Below are 21,166 nucleotides of genomic sequence, written 5' to 3' on the forward strand. Positions count from 1 at the left end.
AATGGGACTTTTGTGAGGCTCAAGGGACTAAAGTGTGTCCTGCCTGGCTTTGTGTGGTGTTGGAGGGGTGCTGGAGGAGGGCTTTCTTGGGAGACTGGCAGGCTGTGTGTGGGGCCAGCAGTGCTGAGTAGCTGTGCTGATGGCTGCAGGACAGACCTGAGTGTCCTCAGATGCAGTGCCAGTGAACGTGCGAGTGGCTGCAGGTGAGCTGGAGGGCAGGGCAGGAATTTGCAATGGTCTTGGGCTATGGGAATAGGAGTGACCTGTGTGTCCTCGCCAGAAGGAAGGTGAAGAGGAGAGGAGAGCTGGTGTGTGAGGGCTGAAGGAGGATTTGTGTTCGGAGGACCTTCCCTCCAGGAAGGACAGCAGATTGCTGGCACCAGCTGATGGAGGGGACGGTTGTGCCCTGCCAGGCACTGCCAATATTGCCAGTGTCTCCTGCCTAATGCAATGTGACAACCCCCAGGCTAGAACTCTCTCCATGTTCACGGCTTCAGGATGTGTCTGCCAGCTGCTGTGGGTCCAGGCAAGGCCTGGAAGCAGCAGTTCTCCTCCCCTATGACCCTCTTCATCCTCCCCGGGGCTTGTTTCCAGCCAGAAATCCCTCTCAGCACAGACCAGCCATCCTGTGACAGCAGGAGCGCAGGACTGTAGAGGAAGGGCCACGTGCTGTGGCAGCATGGTTTCCCATGCCCCTCAGCTGACTGTGACACCACCCGCTAATGTCCCCTCCTGACCACCCTAACAGGGGGAAAAGAGCTTAGCCACAGCGCTGACCTTCGGCAGGTGGGCTTGATCGTCATCATGGTCATTTACATGTCACGAGACCCCTGCCCTGCAGTGTGCTGCAGAGCCAGGTCGTAGCATCTTCCCGCTGCCCTCTCCCCTTGTACTTGTCTAAGTCCAAGTGAAATCATGCCCCTGAGTTGTGTGTCCATGTCCGTGAGAAGCTAATACCATGGATCAATTACAGACTATTGCCTGACAAATTTTAAGGGAAGGGAAAAGTGTCTTTTGTCTTCTTGATCTCCGTTGCCTGCTTTGCCTATAGCAGGAGAGCAGCATCCTGTGCAACTTTGTTCATAGCTCCCTTTCTTCAGGTCTCTGCTTTCTGCACCTTTGCAATTCCAACCTCCTGCCCTGCATCTCCCTCCCCTCCCCCGTCCCTCCACACGCATGCACGCGCGCACACACACACACACACTCTCACTTATCTCTTTGCTTTGCATCTTTTTCAAGTGAGCAAACCTTGACAGAGGCAGCCCAACCTGAACAGGCCGATGCCCAGAACAAGAGCAAGCAGAGTCGAAAACCTCTTTCTTGTGCTCAGCTTCTTCTATGCCCAGCTGTCACTTGGCATACGCAGGCTTCAGGTGAAGTTGTACGAGGTGTGAAATACAGGAATGCCACCAGAGGAGAAAGTGTCACTCATGCACTTTGAGGCGTACTCATGACACACAAGCTATTGCAGTGTGACAAGCCGGGAAGGGCTAAAGGGAAGCAAGATCACCGTGATTAGAGTTAGATCTTCCTGTGTTTCCATTTTTTGCCTGTTAGTGGCTATTCACTGGGCTTGCTCCAGTAGCTCCATCTCTCATACCTGGGAATGTGGAACTGGACTCAGTACTGCTGGTGTGGCCTCAGCAGGGCTGAGCAGGGGGGAAGGATCACCTCTGTCGACCTGCCTGCAATGCTCTTCCTAAGGCAACCCAGGATACCTTTAGTTGCCTTTGGCACAGGGGCACCTTGCTGGCTCGTGGTCAGCTTGGTGTCCGCCAGGTCCTTCTCTGCGGCACTGCTTCCCAGTGGAGTCTGTAGTAGAGCATGGGGTTATTCCTCCCTAGGTGCAGGACCCTGCATTTGCTTTACTGAACTTCATGAGGTTCCTCTCTGCCTGTTTCTCCAGCCTGTCGAGGTCCCTCTGAATAGCATCAGAGCCTGCTCAGCAAACTTGTATCATTAGCACACTTGCTGAGGGTGAGCTCTGTCCCATCATCCGGGTCATGAATAAGCTGAACAAGACTGGCCCCTGTACTGACCCCAGCGGACGCTGCTGGCTTCCAGCTAGACTTTGCGCTCTGCCCTCTGAGCTCTGCCACTGGGCCAGTTTTCAGTCCACCTCACTGCCTACTCCTCTTGCCCATACTTCCTCAGCTTGCCTACGAGAATGTTACGGGAGACAGTGCCAAAAGCCTTGCTGGAGTCAAGGGAGACAACATCCACTGCTCTCCCCTCATCTCCCCAGCCAGTCATTCCATCATAGGAGGCTATCAGGTTGGTTAAGTATGATTTCCCCATGGTGAATCCATGCTGACTGCTGCTGGTCAATATCACCATCTTGCTCTTCATGTGCTTGGAAATGGTGTCCTGGAAGAGCTGCTCCATCACCTTTCCAGGGATGGAAGTGAGGCTGACTGGCCTGTAGCTCCCTGGGTCCTCTTTGTTGCCCTTTCTGAAGTCTGGAGTGACACTGGCTTTCTTCCAGCCCTCGGGCACCTCTCCTGATCACCTTGCCCTTTTGCAGATGCTTGAGGGTGGCCTTGCAATGACATTGGCCAGCTTCCTCAGCACTCCTGGATGGATGTCCATGTCAGGGCCCATGGACTTGTAGATGTCCAGTGTGCTGAAGTGACTGCTAACCTGATCCTCCTCCAGCAAGGGAAAGTCTTCCTTTCTCCAGACTTTCCCCGTGTTCTCCAGGGCCTAGGATTGCTGAGGGCTGGTCTGAGCAGTGAAGTTTTACTGCCGATGTGAGGAGTAAAACCTGAGGCAAAGGCAGCACTCAGGCTCTCTGCCTTTTCTGTGTCCTCTGTTGCCAGGGCCCTTGGCCCATTCAGCAACCTTTTGTTACAGATGTATTTCTAGAAGCCCTTCTTGTTGGCTTTGACATCCCTCACCCGATTAAACTCCAGATGGGCCTAGGCCCCGTCTGTGTGTCCTGGGACATTGTGACTGTTTTCCTCCCAGGCTACCTGTCCCTGCTTCCACCTTCTATGTACTCCCTGTTATGTTGGAGTTTTGCCAGGAGCTCCCTGCTCGTGCATGCAGGTCTCGTGCCTGCTTTGCTCGACTTCTTGCTCCTTGGGGTGGACCACTCCTGAGCTTGGAGGAGGAGCTCCTTGCATGTTAACCAGCTTTCTTCCACTTTCCCCTCTTCCTTTTAGGACCTATCCCATGGGATTCTCCCAAGCAGGTCCCTGAAGAAGGCAATGTTTGCTCTCCTCAAGTCCAGGGACAACTGCCTCATACTGGCCTTCAGGTACTGAGGCAGCCGTGACCTTGCTGTCAGCATAAAAGTCATGTGCGTGCTGTGGGCCTGGGAGACACTGCAGCACAAGTGACCTCAGCAGCTCAAACAGAAGCAGTGTTGCTGCTGTTTTAGCCTGTCAGGTTGTGAGGCAGAAGTGACCTTGCAAGCATAAGCAACAGCAATGTGCCTGCTGCTTGCCCATCAGGTCCTGCAGGGCAGGTCCTGCCCCAGGGGCAGTGGCAGGCTGCTCAGAGGCTGGACCTGGCACCTGGGCCAGGCAGGAGACCCATGTCTCAGGCACACAGCACTCCTCTAGAGCCAGGCGCCGGGGCCAGAGCTCATCCACGCTTTCGTCAGCATGTCTGAATGGAGTTCCTGCCCTGACAGCAGTGTGGGGAACAGCTGCTTTTCCAGCCCTCATGGGCATGCATGCTCCAGCTGTGGAAATACTTGGCTACATTTTTACAGCTTGCGGGGCTCTAGTCTCCTGGCAGCTCTAGCTTCACCCTTCCTACTCCTAAGAAATCAGAAGCAGTTAAAGCTGCTTCCTCTCCAGCAAACGCAGCTGCAGCTAGCTCCAGCCCTTGCGCTGGCAGAGCCTAAGCCCAAGCCCAGGGCAGGCACTGCCAGCAGAGGCTGTCTGAGCCACAGAGGACCACGGCTCTGTCTCAGTGCTCCCACAGCCCAACACTGCATTTGGCAGGAGCGCTGGGTCTCCTCCCCTGCTCCCACAGGCGCCATGGAGGCTGCTGCTCTCGGGGGAAAGCTCCTGGCCCCTGGGAATGGGCTGGCTGTGCCAACCAGGCCCCAAGGAGAGGCAAGCACCTAGGGGCCCCTGGGCCCCTGGGGTGAGGCCAGGCAGGGCCTGGCAGCAGGTGCTGACAAGCATCTCTGCCCCCAGGAGGGCTGGGGCACCTCTCTGGCCTCTGTGGCCCTAGGCACAGTGGGCCATGCTGCTGCCCTTCTCACTCACCCTTACAGCCTTACAGCACTCAGAGCTGGCTGGCCCCAGTGCCACCAGCCAGGCAGACCCAGCATCGCTCCTCACCTCTGTGGCTCCTGAGAGCAGCAGCCAGCCAGGTCAGAACAGGCCAGATCCATGGCCAAGCCACTCAAGGTTGTTATGTCGGGCACCACATCCTTCCAGCCAGCCCTGAAGACTCTATGAAAGGAGCCGTGCGCCAGCCCCAAGTGATGGCACCAGTGCCCAGCCCCCAGGAGAATAAGCATTGGCAGCTGATCTCAACTGTGCTGGAGATGCCACATTTATTCTTTAGGTTCTTCCTCCTCTGCCTCACTGTGGAGGCTGCTTTGGGGGCTGGGAGTCGTGGCGTTGTCTTCACCCTGCATGCTGGCAAGACCTTCTTCAGGGTTTGTTTCAATGGGCTGGTCTTCACCCATAGCTGTTGATGAGCAGCTTGGAGATGTGCTGGCCCAGCTGACAGGCAGAGATTCTTCTTCTTCTTCTTCTTCTTCTTCTTCTTCTTCTTCTTCTTCTGTCTCTGGATACTGCTCTTCTTCACAGGGCTAAGAAATGAGAAAGGAAGAGGCTGTGTTATGCACAGGGCGAAAGGCAGAGGCACAGTGCAGGCTTGTCCAGGCCACGTATCTTTGGATGGGCTTCTGATGGTGTGTCCATGCTCACCGCCCCTGTGTCCAAACAGGGTCGCATAAGCAGCTCCTCAGCCTGGGTGCACGGGGGCAGAGGCTGGGAGTGAACCTGTGCCTTGGCTTCAGCATTCAGGGAGAGGTTGCAAACAAACGCTGGTGCGATTTCTAGGTCCCGCACTGCAATCCTCCTCTGAGCACCCAGCAGCTATGCCTGGGATGGAAGGGAAGGCTGGTACAAGGCCAGGGTGGCTGTCTGCTGCTGAACTGTGGCTGCAGAAGCACCGACACCTTCTCTCCCTCACTCGGGCTGAGAGCCCTCCTGCTTCTCTCCTCCCCCAGGGCCTCCCACGCTTGCTCCCATTGGCAGCCACAGCCCTTCCCCTCCAAAGGAGTGCTGGGCATTTGCTTGGGGCTACAGAGAGGTGCTTGGTGTCAGGGCCGAACCCAAGTCAATCCCATGTCAGGAAAAGCCATAGGATGCTCTGTGCAAGCTGGTGGCTCGGGGACTGAGAGCCTGACCCCGTGGTGGGCCACTGCCACTCAGATGTCTCAGGTTTTCCTGGAGCTGGCACATACGTACCATGTCTAGTGTGGCCTCCCGTTCCTCAGCCAGCCTTTTTGCCTCCTCCTCTACGCAGGAGTAATAAACATTCACGACGACTTCCTTCCCCGTTCCAAAGTCGTACTTGACTACTTCCTGAATGCTGGGCATTTCTACAGGTGGCTTCTCACTAGTCGCACTTGATTTGCTACTTTGCGACAGGCTTGAGCTGCCCTCAATGGTTTCCTGACTCTCCGGTCTCTGCTCAACCTGCAAGACAATTCCACACAGGTCTGTGCCCCACTTCCAAAGCCACTCAGCTGCTGTTCTCAATGCATCCCTAAAGCAGCCAGTGACTGCAGGACCTGTGCAGTCACCAGCCCCTTTTGGTTTCGCCTGCCCTCAGGCACCCCAAACGGCAACTGCTGCCCCAGGGTAGCAACGCTGCAGCCCAAGCTGGAGAACAGTGAGAAGCCCCACAACAGGCCCCAGCCTATGTCACAGCTTGACCAGGGCTCATGGTCTTTCCCACTGGCACTTCTCCCTCAGGCTCTGATCTCTCCTGGCAGCATAAGTGAGCTGAGGGAATTGCCACTTGCAGAGTAAGAAACCTGCAGCGCTGTCCAGCTAGGGAGGGAGAGGGCAGCATGTGTGCAGTGGGTCTCTTTTTCCCTGAAGGGCAGGTTATTCCTCACATTCTCCCCTGACCCCTGTCTGCCTCGAGTCTTCCCCGCTTGTCCAGCTAAGGAGAGAAAGAGCACCACAGGTACACCAGGTATGTCTGCCCCTAAAGTGCAGGTTACTTCTCACCCTCTCCTCTGACCCCTGTCTGCTGCGAGTCTTCCCTCCGCCCCATTCAGACCTGAAGTGAATCTGAGTAAGACTGAAGGATCCTTTTTTTCCTGCTGCCCCGTCATTGACATGAGCATGAACAAAAGCTCTCCAGCTTCCACCCCACACAGGCCCAGCAGTTAACTTCCCACCAGAAACAGGGCCCCATGCAGGCATCTTCTGCTGTGTCCACAGAGAAGGCAGTAGCAACAGATGTGTTGCAAAACCAGAGCACAACCAGAATCTTGGAAAGCAAGCCCCAGACAAAGACACTCAGGGCTCAGAGGAGCGCAGGGGAAGGGCTCTGGTACAGCCACTGCCCAGGGGACGATGCTTTCCCACAATTCCGGCTGCCACAGGAAGGGCCCCAAGCAGCAGCCCCTACCAGTTCCTCGCTCTGAGGGCCTTCACTCACCTCCCACCTCGGTGGCGATCTAGCTTTAGGAGGTTGCTCCTTTCCGGCTACCACTGCCTCCCATTCCCACAGGAGCTCCTGAAGCACACTGCAAATAGACACCGCAGGGAGGTGGTGTGAGCACAGGGGGAGTTAGGTCTCCACTCTGCGCTCCCAAGCCAGGCACCTGCTTCGGCAGCAGGAGGAAGTCCTGCAGGAGAAGCCCGTGGTTTTGACTGACAGTGGCCACATGGATGAGACAGAGAGCACCTGAGCAAAGCTCAGGATGGCAACACGGAGCCTTTCTTTCCTTGCAGCAAGCAGAGCAGCAGAATCAACTCCAAGGACAGGCTCCAAGGCACACTGTTGTCCCCTTTCCTGCCAGTGCCATTTGCCACTGCTCACTGGTCTCAAACACTCTGTGTTTAGGAATGGAAAATGGATTCTAGCTGGGCACTCTGGGTCAAAGAAGGAGGAAGCTATCAAGGGAGTAAAGCACTCCTGCAGTATTCCTGTTCTGGGCACTCTTTTGTGCCAGCCACAAAGACAGGCTGTCATACAAAAGAGGATGTTTCTTGCAAAGTATATAAAACCAGAACAGTAATAACAGACACAGCTCTGTGCCTCGGACTTCTCCATTCTCCAGTCACCCATGTCCACACTGAAATAAATCCCCTTCTGAGCACCCAGCAGCTATGCCTGGGATGGAAGGGAAGTCTGGTACAAGGCCAGGGTGGCTGTCTGCTGCTGAACTGTGGCTGCAGAAGCACCGACACCTTCTCTCCCTCACTCGGGCTGAGAGCCCTCCTGCTTCTCTCCTCCCCCAGGGCCTCCCACGCCTGCTCCCATTGGTAGCCACAGGCCTTCCCCTCCAAAGCAGTGCTGGGCATTTGCTTGGGGCTGCAGAGAGGTGCTTGGTGTCAGGGCCGAACTCAAGTCAATCCCATGTCAGGAAAAGCCATAGGATGCTCTATGCAAGCCGGTGACTCGGGGACTGAGAGCCTGACCCCGTGGCGGGTCACTGCCACTCAGATGTCCCAGGCTTTCCCTGAAGCTACCACATACGTACTCTTTCTCTTCTCTTCCCTGCTGCTTGGCCAGCCTTTTTGCATTCTCCTCTTTGCAGGAGAAGTAATCTTTCAAAGTCACAGTCGTTCCTGCTGAGATGTGGTAAGTGATGCTTTCATTTAGCTCTCGCCATTCCACAATGTCCAGGACCTTCTTAAGGTCTTTCCTAGCTTTCCTACTTTGCGACAGGATTGAGCTGGCCAGAATGCTTGGCAGAGTTTCTGTTCTGTGCTGAACCTGCAAGACAATTCCACAGCGGTTTGTGCCCTACTTCCAAAGCCGCTCAGCTGCTGCTCTCAATGCATCCCTAAAGCAGCCAGTGACTGCAGAACCTGTACAGCCACTGCCCATAGGATGATGCTTCTCCACAATGCAGGCAGCCACAACGAGGGCCCCAAGCAACAGCATCTACCTCCCCTGGCCTCTGAGGGCCTGCACTCACAGGATGTACTGCTGACCATCCAGATGCAGCGGCTTCCTTCCTCCTGGCTTGTGCTGCCCTCCACGTAGAGTACCCTGGGACGGCCTGAAACGCACTGCAAAAACACACCGCGGGGAGGTGGCATGAGCACAGTGCCGGTTGGGCCTGTACCCCACGCTCACAAGATGGGTTCTCCTGCAGCCAAAGGACATGAGTTCCACTAATTGACCTCATCAGAGGTGGAGATCATGCCCTGCCAAGTCATGCAAGGCTGCACAACATGCCTGGAGCAAAGCTCAGGCTACCCACATCAAGGCTTTCTCTCCATGCAGCAAGGAGAACAGCAGGCACAGCAACAGTGACAGGCTCCAAGACACACCGTTGCCCCCTCTCCTCCCAATTCCTTTAGCCACTGCTCAGTGCTCCCAAACACTCTGTTTTCAGGATGGAAAATGGATTCTAGTTGGGCACCCAGGCTCAAAGCAGGACAAAGGCATTGAGGGAGTCAAGCACTGCTACCTCTGCAGCTACGCTGCTCATTGCAACTCGCCTGCCCCAGGGACATGCTTGGGAAAGGCTTTGATGACAGGAGGGGCAGAGGCTCTCTCTCACTCTCGCTGGAGACCTCCTGCCTCTCCCAGACTCTGCACATACACACACAGTCCCCTTATCTCAGAGCCCACAACTCTGATCCGGCATTCAGGATGCTCTGGGCACACAGAGAGGTGCCTGACAGCAGGGTGTAGCCACGCTCGGCTTGTGCCAGCCCCAGAAAGAGGTTTCACGTGAAGGAAAGGGCTTCAAGGTCACTACGTGAATCTGGCACTGTGAGAACAGCCCCTGCTCCTTGGCCTTGGTGGCAGGAAGAGGGGGGCTGCCCTTCTGCTTGCAAGGCAGCATCCTTTCCAGGCCAAGAAAGAGCTCCTCTCTGTTGAGTCCCCTCTCACTGCATACTCCCTGGCCTCTGGAAACAGCCCGCGTTGTGGCCCAAAGGGCAGGCAAACACCTCCCTCTTGCAAAGGCTTCACAAGAGCATGCAGACCTCTCCTCAGCCTCACAAAATATCCTTAGACTCCTAGCCCTGCTGTCGGCAGGTAGAAACAATCCTGCTTACTTTCGGCTATGGGGAATTGTGGAAAGGCCCCCGTGTCTGGGAAGCAGGATTTGACTTTCCCAAGGGTCTCCACCTGGGAAGCAGTGTCAGCAGAAACAGGAAGCCCACAGGAGGCTCTCCCAACCACTTGCTCTGTGCTGTCCATCCAGCCAGAGATTACTAGTTGTTGCAGTATGGGATGAAAGGCATTCAGAGTCACTAGGGCCATGATGTCCAAGGGAAACATGCATCTCCAAGACCAACAAGGCTACAGGCTCACCCTCACACACAGCTCCAAGCATCTCACCTGCTATGAGGCTCTTTCCGCTTGACTCTCTTCCCCATGTCTTTTTCCATTCTAGCAGGCTGCTTGTCTTGAATGGAGATGTACACGGCAGGAACATCCCCTGTAAGCAGCAGACAAGAAAACCCTGCAGAGCACCATCGAGGTGGTCTTCTGTATAGCAGTGATGTGCAGCACCGCTCCAGTCAGTGATAGACCTGTGAAGCCTCAAGGGGATTCCTTTGAAGCCATGTTTCCAAGGCACTCTGAGGCCCTCCCTCACTCTGGCTCCTGTCCAGCTCTTCATTTCTAGCCTAAAACACCCTTTCCTGTGGGAGTGCTTTTCTACTGCTCTACCCTGTCCACACCAGGAACAGTGGGGCTCACAGGGATGTGCTGGTGACCTACGAGAGACTCTTTGGGGCCCTAACTTCACACGAGGGAAACAGAGCCTGCGATCCTTCGTTGGATCTCACGGGCTGCATTTTCTCTGATGAGGCAGTCAACCCAAAAGCACTGGTCTGGTAGTTTGAATGAAAAACTTTCAAGCAAAGGGTCAAGCTGCCTGCTTTGGACATCCGAGGAAGTCTTGGCACACATCACCGGACTTTTGTCCATCTCCTCTAGGTGGCTTTTCCCATCAGAGGAAAGTACTAGGATTCCATGAGATAGGTCCTGACTTAGGGCACTCCTTCCATTATCATTCTGCTCCAGACAGAAGCAACGATTCACAAGGATTCTCCTCAGCTTGGACTCCCTTCTTCTCCTCCTTCTCCCATGGAAAGTACTTGGCAGTGTACATTAGGGCACGAGTCCCCTGGGAAAGTTTAACTCAAAGGGACTAGCTTCACTTGGGACTGTTGGCCTGCCATGGGGTCTTACCCCCGCAGGAGGCACTGGAGACTTCCCATCATGGGTGAGCAGAACTGCATCTAGTGCCTCGTACTATCTAAGCCACTGCACTGGAGCCTTGGCTCCGCTGTCCTGCCAAGGAGGACAGAAGGAGAAGGTGCAAACCCTGGCAGCAATCAGCTGCTCTGTTACCTTTCTCAACACCGAGACTGTCTGTTCTCCTTTCCTCTTCCCAAAGCTCTTTCACAGCTCTCACTGCGCGTTTGGTGGGGGGAGTCACCAGCTCAAGCCTGGAGATAGGGAAAAGACTCCACGCTGAAGGAAGGGCACCACATTGCCATGCAGCATGTCCTTGGCAGCTTATGTTCATTAGGGACACACAGACACGTGTCAGAGCTCCTAGGAAGCCCATCCGATCCCTAAGTACAATATGCAGATTATGCCAGATCCTGGAGGACTGTTGTAGGAAATGCAGTGACCATGTGAAGACCTTCAGTGCTGGGAGGGGCGGGAGCTTCCTTCTCAGACTCTTCCAGGGTTTCCCTGGCTTTCCCATGAGAAAGATTTTGGCAGCTTTCAAAGACAAACCCTCCATGAGGCCACCAGAGGCAGTCTCCCAGCTCTTGACCACGCTTGCGTCCAGGCAGAAGAAACTAGTCTCCTTTCCTCTGCCTTTCCACCACTGTTTGAAACTCCAGCCTAGCCCTCCACACCCCCTGCAGTCTTTCCAATCCTCATGTCAGTGCCTCTGCAAACAACAGCCTCCATGAGCCAGGCCTTTAAGGGATCCATCCCCTTAGCTAGGAGGGAATCAGGACACAGCTCTACTGAAACGGCCTCTGCCACGCCCTCCCACCGCCACACAAAGCTCAGGTTAAGCCAGAGCAAACCTGGAGTTCCCTGGGAACCAGCCAGTGGAAAGTGTTACTCCCAAATCACTTCCTGAGCAGCCTTCGCCAACCCTCGCAGCACAGCACTCCCACACATGCAGTGAGAAGCTGCTTGCTGGGTCAGCTGGAGGCTAAGAAGCAAGCAAACATACTCACTTGGGAAGGACAACGCCAGGCCCAGCAAGGGCCTGAGCAGCAACCTTTCTGATGGCTGTGAGGGCTGAATTGCTTATATCTGGCACCTGCAAAGGTGAGAGACTCATGTGAGATGCTGCCAAGCAAAGGATCTCGCTGCTCACAAGGGCAGCAAACGTTTCCACTGCTCAGAGAAGAAGCTGCCTCTCAGAAACCCTGAAACAAACCCGCCTGTTTCTCACGGCTGCCCCCCAATTGGACAGAATAGCATCTGCAGGGGAATGCAGGAGAAGGGCGAATCACACTGCCGGGCTTTCGGCAAGGTCGAGAATGAAGAACCTGAGTTAGGAGAGCAGGTCTTTCCTAACGGGGAAGTCAATGGAGGGAAGCACAGGCAAAAAAAAGCATTCCCCTCCAATCTAGGAAATGGGCAGTGTTGTCCAGCTAAGGAGAGAGAGAGCACCACAGGTACACTAGGAGCAGCTACATCCGCCCGTAAAGGGCAGGGTATTCCTCACACTCTCCGCTGACCCCTGTCTGCTGCAAGTCTTCCCCTCCGCCCCATTCAGACCTGAAATGAATCTGAACAAGACTGAAGAACCTTTTTTTTCCTGCTGCCCCGTCATCGACATGAGCATGAACAGAAGCTCTCCAGCTTCCACCCCACACAGGCCCAGCAGTTAACTTCCCACCAGAAACAGGGACCCATGCAGGCATCTTCTGCTGTGTCCACAGAGAAGGCAGCAGAAACAGATGTGCTGCAAAAGCAGAGCACAGCTGGCATCTTGGAAAGCAAGCCCTGGACTAGGTCACTCAGAGCTCAAAGGAGCGCAGAGGAAGGGCTCTGGTACAGCCACTGCCCAGGGGACGATGCTTTCCCACAATTCCGGCTGCCACAAGAAGGGCCCCAAGCAGCAGCACCTACCTTCCCTGCCCTCTGAGGGCCTGCACTCACAGCACGTGCAGCTGGCCATCTGACTTCCTCAGGCTGAAGCACACTGCAAACAGACACCGCGGGGAGGTGGCATGAGCACAGGGGGAGTTGGGCCTCCATCCCGCGCCCGCAGCATGGGCACCTCCTTCGGCAGTCAAAGGACATGGGTTCCACTCACTGCCCTCATCGGAGGTGGAGATCATGCCCTGCCAAGTCATGCAAGGCTGCACAACATGCCTGAAGGAAAGCTAGCAAAGCTCAGGCTGCCCACACCAAGGCTTTCTCTCCATGCAGCAAGGAGAACAGCAGGCACAGCAACAGTGACAGGCTCCAAGACACACCGTTGCCCCCGCTCCTCCCAATTCCTTTAGCCACTGCTCCCAAACACTCTGTTTTTAGGATGGAAAATGGATTCTAGTTGGGCACCCAGGCTCAAAGCAGGAGAAAGGCATCGAGGGAGTCAAGCACTGCTACCTCTGCAGCTACGCTGCTCATTGCAACTCGCCTGCCCCAGGGACATGCTTGAGAAAGGCTTTGATGGCAGTAGGGGCACAGGCTCTCTCTCACTCTCGCTGGAGACCTCCTGCCTCTCCCAGACTCTGCACACACACACAGTCTCCTTATCTCAGAGCCCACAACTCTGATCAGGCATTCAGGATGCTCTGGGCACACAGAGAGGTGCCTGACAGCAGGGTGTAGCCACGCTCGGCTTGTGCCAGCCCCAGAAAGAGGTTTCACATGAAGGAAAGGGCTTCAAGGTCACTACTGTGAGAAGAGCCCCTGCTCCTTGGCCTTGGTGGCAGGAAGAGGGGGGCTGCCCTTCTGCTTGCAAGGCAGCATCCTTTCCAGGCCAAGAAAGAGCTCCTCTCTGTTGAGTCCCCTCTCACTGCATACTCCCTGGCCTCTGGAAACAGCCCGCGTTGTGGCCCAAAGGGCAGGCAAACACCTCCCTCTTGCAAAGGCTTCACAAGAGCATGCAGACCTCTCCTCAGCCTCACAACATGTCCTTAGACTCCTAGCCCTGCTGTCGGCAGGTAGAAACAATCCTGCTTACTTTCGGCTATGGGGAATTGTGGAAAGGCCCCCGTGTCTGGGAAGCAGGATTTGACATTCCCAAGGGTCTCCATCCGGGAAGCAGTGGCAGCAGAAACAGGAAGCCAACAGGAAGCTCTCCCAACCACTTGCTCTGTGCTGTCCATCCAGCCAGAGATTACTAGTTGTTGCAGTATGGGATGAAAGGCATTCAGAGTCACTAGGGCCATGATGTCCAAGGGAAACATGCATCTCCAAGACCAACAAGGCTACAGGCTCACCCTCACAAACAGCTCCAAGCATCTCACCTGCTATGACGCTCCTTCCCCTTGCCTTGCTCCCCCGTGCCTTCCTCCACACTAGGAGCCGCTAGTCTGGCTGGAGGCTGCCTCTCTCGGACGAGGAGGCGCAGGGTAGGAACATCCCCTGTAAGCAGCAGACAAGAAAACCCTTCAGAACACCGCTGGGGTGGCCATCTGTAAAGCAGTGATGTGCAGCACCGCTCCAGTCAGTGATAGACCTGTGAAGCCTCAAGGGGATTCCTTTGAAGCCATGTTTCCAAGGCACTCTGGGGCCCTCCCTCACTCTGGCTCCTGTCCAGCTCTTCATTTCTAGCCTAAAACACCCTTTCCTGTGGGAGTGCTTTTCTACTGCTCTACCCTGTCCACACCAGGAACAGTAGGGCTCGCAGGGATGTGCTGGTGACCTACGAGAGACTCTTTGGGGCCCTAACTTCACACGAGGGAAACAGAGCCTGCGATACTTCGTCGGATCTCACAGGCCAGGAATCAGCTGCTCCATTACCTTTCTCAGCTTTGAGATCAGGTCTTCCCTCTTTCCCTTTCTGAGGTGGCCTTGGAGCTCTCACACACGGCTTCTCAGGGGAAGTCTCCAGCTCAAGCCTGGAGACAGAAAAAAAGGGCTCTGCTGTGATGGAAGGGCACCACATTTCCACTGCAGCCCCTCCTTTGCAAATTATGCTCACCATAGGCACACAGGCGCATGCCAGAGCTGTTAGGAACCCCACCCTTTCCCAAGTAGAATATACAGAATATGCCAGATTGTGGAGGACTGCTGTAGGAAATGCAGTAACTCAGTGCAGACCCGGCCGTTGGAAGGCGTTAGTCCCAAATCACTTCCTGAGCAGCCTTCGCCAACCCTCGCAGCACAGCACTCCCACACACGCAGTGAGAAGCTGCTTGCTGGGTCAGCTGGAGGCTAAGAAGCAAGCAAACATACTCACTTGGGAAGGACAACGCCAGGCCCAGCAAGGGCCTGAGCAGCAACCTTTCTGATGGCTGTGAGGGCTGAATTGCTTATATCTGGCACCTGCAAAGGTGAGAGACTCATGTGAGATGCTGCCAAGCAAAGGATCTCGTTGCTCACAAGGGCAGCAAACGTTTCCACTGCTCAGAGAAGAAGCTGCCTCTCAGAAACTCTGAAACAAACCCACCTGTTTCTCACGGCTGCCCCCCAATTGGACAGAATAGCATCTGTAGGGGAATGCAGGAGAAGGACAAATCACACTGCCGGGCTTTCGGCAAGGTCGAGAATGAAGAACCTGAGTTAGGAGAGCAGGTCTTTCCTAACAGGGAAGTCAATGGAGGGAAGCACAGGCAAAAAAAGCATTCCCCTCCAATCTAGGAAATGGGCAGTGTTGTCCAGCTAAGGAGAGAGAGAGCACCACAGGTACACTAGGGGCAGCTACATCCGCCCGTAAAGGGCAGGGTATTCCTCACACTCTCCGCTGACCCCTTTCTGCTGCAAGTCTTCCCCTCCGCCCCATTCAGACCTGAAATGAATCTGAACAAGACTGAAGAACCCTTTTTTTCCTGCTGCCCCGTCATCGACATGAGCATGAACAGAAGCTCTCGAGCTTCCACCCCACACAGGCCCAGCAGTTAACTTCCCACCAGAAACAGGGCCCCATGCCCTGTGCTGTGTCCACAGAGAAGGCAGCAGCAACAGATGTGCTGCAAAAGCAGAGCACAGCTGGCATCTTGGAAAGCAAGCCCTGGACTAGGTCACTCAGAGCTCAAAGGAGCGCAGAGGAAGGGCTCTGGTACAGCCACTGCCCAGGGGACGATGCTTTCCCACAATTCCGGCTGCCACAAGAAGGGCCCCAAGCAGCAGCACCTACCTTCCCTGCCCTCTGAGGGCCTGCACTCACAGCACGTGCAGCTGGCCATCTGACTTCCTCAGGCTGAAGCACACTGCAAACAGACACCGCGGGGAGGTGGCATGAGCACAGGGGGAGTTGAGCCTCCATCCCGCGCCCGCAGGACGGGCACCTCCTTCGGCAGCCAAAGGACATGGGTTCCACTCACTGCCCTCATCGGAGGTGGAGATCATGCCCTGCCAAGTCATGCAAGGCTGCACAACATGCCTGAAGGAAAGCTAGCAAAGCTCAGGCTGCCCACACCAAGGCTTTCTCTCCATGCAGCAAGGAGAACAGCAGGCACAGCAACAATGTCAGGCTCCAAGACACACCGTTGCCCCCTCTCCTCCCAATTCCTTTAGCCACTGCTCCCAAACACTCTGTTTTTAGGATGGAAAATGGATTCTAGTTGGGCACCCAGGCTCAAAGGTGGAGAAAGGCATCGAGGGAGTCAAGCACTGCTACCTCTGCAGCTACGCTGCTCATTGCAACTCGCTTGCCCCAGGGACATGCTTGAGAAAGGCTTTGATGACAGGAGGGGCAGAGGCTCTCTCTCACTCTCGCTGGAGACCTCCTGCCTCTCCCAGACTCTGCACATACACACACAGTCCCCTTATCTCAGAGCCCACAACTCTGATCAGGCATTCAGGATGCTCTGGGCACACAGAGAGGTGCCTGACAGCAGGTGTAGTCACGCTCAGCTTGTGCCAGCTGCAGGAGGAGGTTTCATGTGAAGGAAAGGGCTTCAAGGTCACTACGTGAATCTGGCACTGTGAGAACAGCCCCTGCTCCTTGGCCTTGGTGGCAGGAAGAGGGGGGCTGCCCTTCTGCTTGCAAGGCAGCATCCTTTCCAGGCCAAGAAAGAGCTCCTCTCTGTTGAGTCCCCTCTCACTGCATACTCCCTGGCCTCTGGAAACAGCCCACGTTGTGGCCCAAAGGGCAGACAAACACCTCCCTCTTGCAAAGGCTTCACAAGAGCATGCAGACCTCTCCTCAGCCTCACAACATGTCCTTAGACTCCTAGCCCTGCTGTCGGCAGGTAGAAACAATCCTGCTTACTTTCGGCTATGGGGAATTGTGGAAAGGCCCCCGTGTCTGGGAAGCAGAATTTGACTTTCCCAAGGGTCTCCACCTGAGAAGCAGTGTCAGCAGAAACAGGAAGCCCACAGGAAGCTCTCCCAACCACTTGCTCTGTGCTGTCCATCCAGCCAGAGATTACTAGTTGTTGCAGTATGGGATGAAAGGCATTCAGAGTCACTAGGGCCATGATGTCCAAGGGAAACATGCATCTCCAAGACCAACAAGGCTACAGGCTCACCCTCACAAACAGCTCCAAGCATCTCACCTGCTATGACGCTCCTTCCCCTTGCCTTGCTCCCCCGTGCCTTCCTCCACACTAGGAGCCGCTAGTCTGGCTGGAGGCTGCCTCTCTCGGACGAGGAGGCGCAGGGTAGGAACATCCCCTGTAAGCAGCAGACAAGAAAACCCTTCAGAACACCGCTGGGGTGGCCATCTGTAAAGCAGTGATGTGCAGCACCGCTCCAGTCAGTGATAGACCTGTGAAGCCTCAAGGGGATTCCTTTGAAGCCATGTTTCCAAGGCACTCTGAGGCCCTCCCTCACTCTGGCTCCTGTCCAGCTCTTCATTTCTAGCCTAAAACACCCTTTCCTGTGGGAGTGCTTTTCTACTGCTCTACCCTGTCCACACCAGGAACAGTAGGGCTCGCAGGGATGTGCTAGTGACCTAAGAGAGACTCTTTGGGGCCCTAACTTCACACGAGGGAAACAGAGCCTGCGATACTTCGTCGGATCTCACAGGCCAGGAATCAGCTGCTCCATTACCTTTCTCAGCTTTGAGATCAGGTCTTCCCTCTTTCCCTTTCTGAGGTGGCCTTGGAGCTCTCACACACGGCTTCTCAGGGGAAGTCTCCAGCTCAAGCCTGGAGACAGAAAAAAAGGGCTCTGCTGTGATGGAAGGGCACCACATTTCCACTGCAGCCCCTCCTTTGCAAATTATGCTCACCATAGGCACACAGGCGCATGCCAGAGCTGTTAGGAACCCCACCCTTTCCCAAGTAGAATATACAGAATATGCCAGATTGTGGAGGACTGCTGTAGGAAATGCAGTAACTCAGTGCAGACCCGGCCGTTGGAAGGCGTTAGTCCCAAATCACTTCCTGAGCAGCCTTCGCCAACCCTCGCAGCACAGCACTCCCACACACGCAGTGAGAAGCTGCTTGCTGGGTCAGCTGGAGGCTATGAAGCAAGCAAACATACTCACTTGGGAAGGACAACGCCAGGCCCAGCAAGGGCCTGAGCAGCAACCTTTCTGATGGCTGTGAGGGCTGAATTGCTTATATCTGGCACCTGCAAAGGTGAGAGACTCATGTGAGATGCTGCCAAGCAAAGGATCTCGTTGCTCACAAGGGCAGCAAACGTTTCCACTGCTCAGAGAAGAAGCTGCCTCTCAGAAACTCTGAAACAAACCCGCCTGTTTCTCACGGCTGCCCCCCAATTGGACAGAATAGCATCTGTAGGGGAATGCAGGAGAAGGACAAATCACACTGCCGGGCTTTCGGCAAGGTCGAGAATGAAGAACCTGAGTTAGGAGAGCAGGTCTTTCCTAACGGGGAAGTCAATGGAGGGAAGCACAGGCAAAAAAAGCATTCCCCTCCAATCTAGGAAATGGGCAGTGTTGTCCAGCTAAGGAGAGAGAGAGCACCACAGGTACACTAGGAGCAGCTACATCCGCCCGTAAAGGGCAGGGTAATCCTCACACTCTCCGCTGACCCCTTTCTGCTGCAAGTCTTCCCCTCCGCCCCATTCAGACCTGAAATGAATCTGAACAAGACTGAAGAACCCTTTTTTTCCTGCTGCCCCATCATCGACATGAGCATGAACAGAAGCTCTCCAGCTTCCACCCCACACAGGCCCAGCAGTTAACTTCCCACCAGAAACAGGGCCCCATGCCCTGTGCTGTGTCCACAGAGAAGGCAGCAGCAACAGATGTGCTGCAAAAGCAGAGCACAGCTGGCATCTTGGAAAGCAAGCCCTGGACTAGGTCACTCAGAGCTCAAAGGAGCGCAGAGGAAGGGCTCTGGTACAGCCACTGCCCAGGGGACGATGCTTTCCCACAATTCCGGCTGCCACAAGAAGGGCCCCAAGCAGCAGCACCTACCTTCCCTGCCCTCTGAGGGCCTGCACTCACAGCACGTGCAGCTGGCCATCTGACTTCCTCAGGCTGAAGCACACTGCAAACAGACACCGCGGGGAGGTGGCATGAGCACAGGGGGAGTTGGGCCTCCATCCCGCGCCCGCAGCATGGGCACCTCCTTCGGCAGCCAAAGGACATGGGTTCCACTCACTGCCCTCATCGGAGGTGGAGATCATGCCCTGCCAAGTCATGCAAGGCTGCACAACATGCCTGAAGGAAAGCTAGCAAAGCTCAGGCTGCCCACACCAAGGCTTTCTCTCCATGCAGCAAGGAGAACAGCAGGCACAGCAACAGTGACAGGCTCCAAGACACACCGTTGCCCCCGCTCCTCCCAATTCCTTTAGCCACTGCTCCCAAACACTCTGTTTTTAGGATGGAAAATGGATTCTAGTTGGGCACCCAGGCTCAAAGGTGGAGAAAGGCATCGAGGGAGTCAAGCACTGCTACCTCTGCAGCTATGCTGCATATTGCAGCTCGCTGGCCCCAGGGACATGCTTGAGAAAGGCTTTGATGACAGGAGGGGCACAAGCTCTCTCTCACTCTCGCTGGAGACCTCCTGCCTCTCCCAGACTCTGCACATACACACACAGTCCCCTTATCTCAGAGCCCACAACTCTGATCAGGCATTCAGGATGCTCTGGGCACACAGAGAGGTGCCTGACAGCAGGTGTAGTCACGCTCAGCTTGTGCCAGCTGCAGGAGGAGGTTTCATGTGAAGGAAAGGGCTTCAAGGTCACTACGTGAATCTGGCACTGTGAGAACAGCCCCTGCTCCTTGGCCTTGGTGGCAGGAAGAGGGGGGCTGCCCTTCTGCTTGCAAGGCAGCATCCTTTCCAGGCCAAGAAAGAGCTCCTCTCTGTTGAGTCCCCTCTCACTGCATACTCCCTGGCCTCTGGAAACAGCCCACGTTGTGGCCCAAAGGGCAGACAAACACCTCCCTCTTGCAAAGGCTTCACAAGAGCATGCAGACCTCTCCTCAGCCTCACAACATGTCCTTAGACTCCAAGCCCTGCTGTCGGCAGGTAGAAACAATCCTGCTTACTTTCGGCTATGGGGAATTGTGGAAAGGCCCCCGTGTCTGGGAAGCAGGATTTGACTTTCCCAAGGGTCTCCACCCGGGAAGCAGTGGCAGCAGAAACAGGAAGCCAACAGGAAGCTCTCCCAACCACTTGCTCTGTGCTGTCCATCCAGCCAGAGATTACTAGTCGTTGCAGTATGGGATGAAAGGCATTCAGAGTCACTAGGCCATGATGTCCAAGGGAAACATGCATCTCCAAGACCAACAAGGCTACAGGCTCACCCTCACAAACAGCTCCAAGCATCTCACCTGCTATGTCGCTCCTTCCCCTTGCCTTGCTCCCCTGTGCCTTCCTCCACACTAGGAGCTGCTAGTCTGGCTGGAGGCTGCCTCTCTCGGACGAGGAGGCGCAGGGTAGGAACATCCCCTGTAAGCAGCAGACAAGAAAACCCTTCAGAACACCGCTGGGGTGGCCATCTGTATAGCAGTGATGTGCAGCACCGCTCCAGTCAGTGATAGACCTGTGAAGCCTCAAGGGGATTCCTTTGAAGCCATGTTTCCAAGGCACTCTGAGGCCCTCCCTCACTCTGGCTCCTGTCCAGCTCTTCATTTCTAGCCTAAAACACCCTTTCCTGTGGGAGTGCTTTTCTACTGCTCTACCCTGTCCACACCAGGAACAGTGGGGCTCACAGGGATGTGCTGGTGACCTACGAGAGACTCTTTGGGGCCCTAACTTCACACGAGGGAAACAGAGCCTGCGATACTTCGTCGGATCTCACAGGCCAGGAATCAGCTGCTCCATTACCTTTCTCAGCTTTGAGATCAGGTCTTCCCTCTTTCCCTTTCTGAGGTGGCCTTGGAGCTCTCACACACGGCTTCTCAGGGGAAGTCTCCAGCTCAAGCCTGGAGACAGAAAAAAAGGGCTCTGCTGTGATGGAAGGGCACCACATTTCCACTGCAGCCCCTCCATTGCAAATTATGCTCACCATGGGCACATAGGCGCATGCCAGAGCTGTTAGGAACCCCACCCTTTCCCAAGTAGAATATACAGAATATGCCAGATTGTGGAGGACTGCTGTAGGAAATGCAGTAACTCAGCGCAGACCTGGCCGTTGGAAGGCGTTAGTCCCAAATCACTTCCTGAGCAGCCTTCGCCAACCCTCGCAGCACAGCACTCCCACACACGCAGTGAGAAGCTGCTTGCTGGGTCAGCTGGAGCCTAAGAAGCAAGCAAACATACTCACTTGGGAAGGACAATGACACAGCCTGAGCGGGTCTGGGAAGCAGCTGTTTCGGTGCCTGTGAGGACTGAATTGCTCATCTCAGGCATCTGCAAAAGTGAGAGACACATGTGAGATGCTGCCAAGCAAAGGATCTCATTGCTCACAAGGGCAGCAAACGTTTCCACTGCTCAGAGAAGAAGCTGCCTCTCAGAAACTCTGA

This window comes from Rhea pennata, unplaced genomic scaffold, assembly GCF_028389875.1.
Source record: "Rhea pennata isolate bPtePen1 unplaced genomic scaffold, bPtePen1.pri scaffold_26, whole genome shotgun sequence".
NCBI lineage: Eukaryota > Metazoa > Chordata > Aves > Rheiformes > Rheidae > Rhea > Rhea pennata.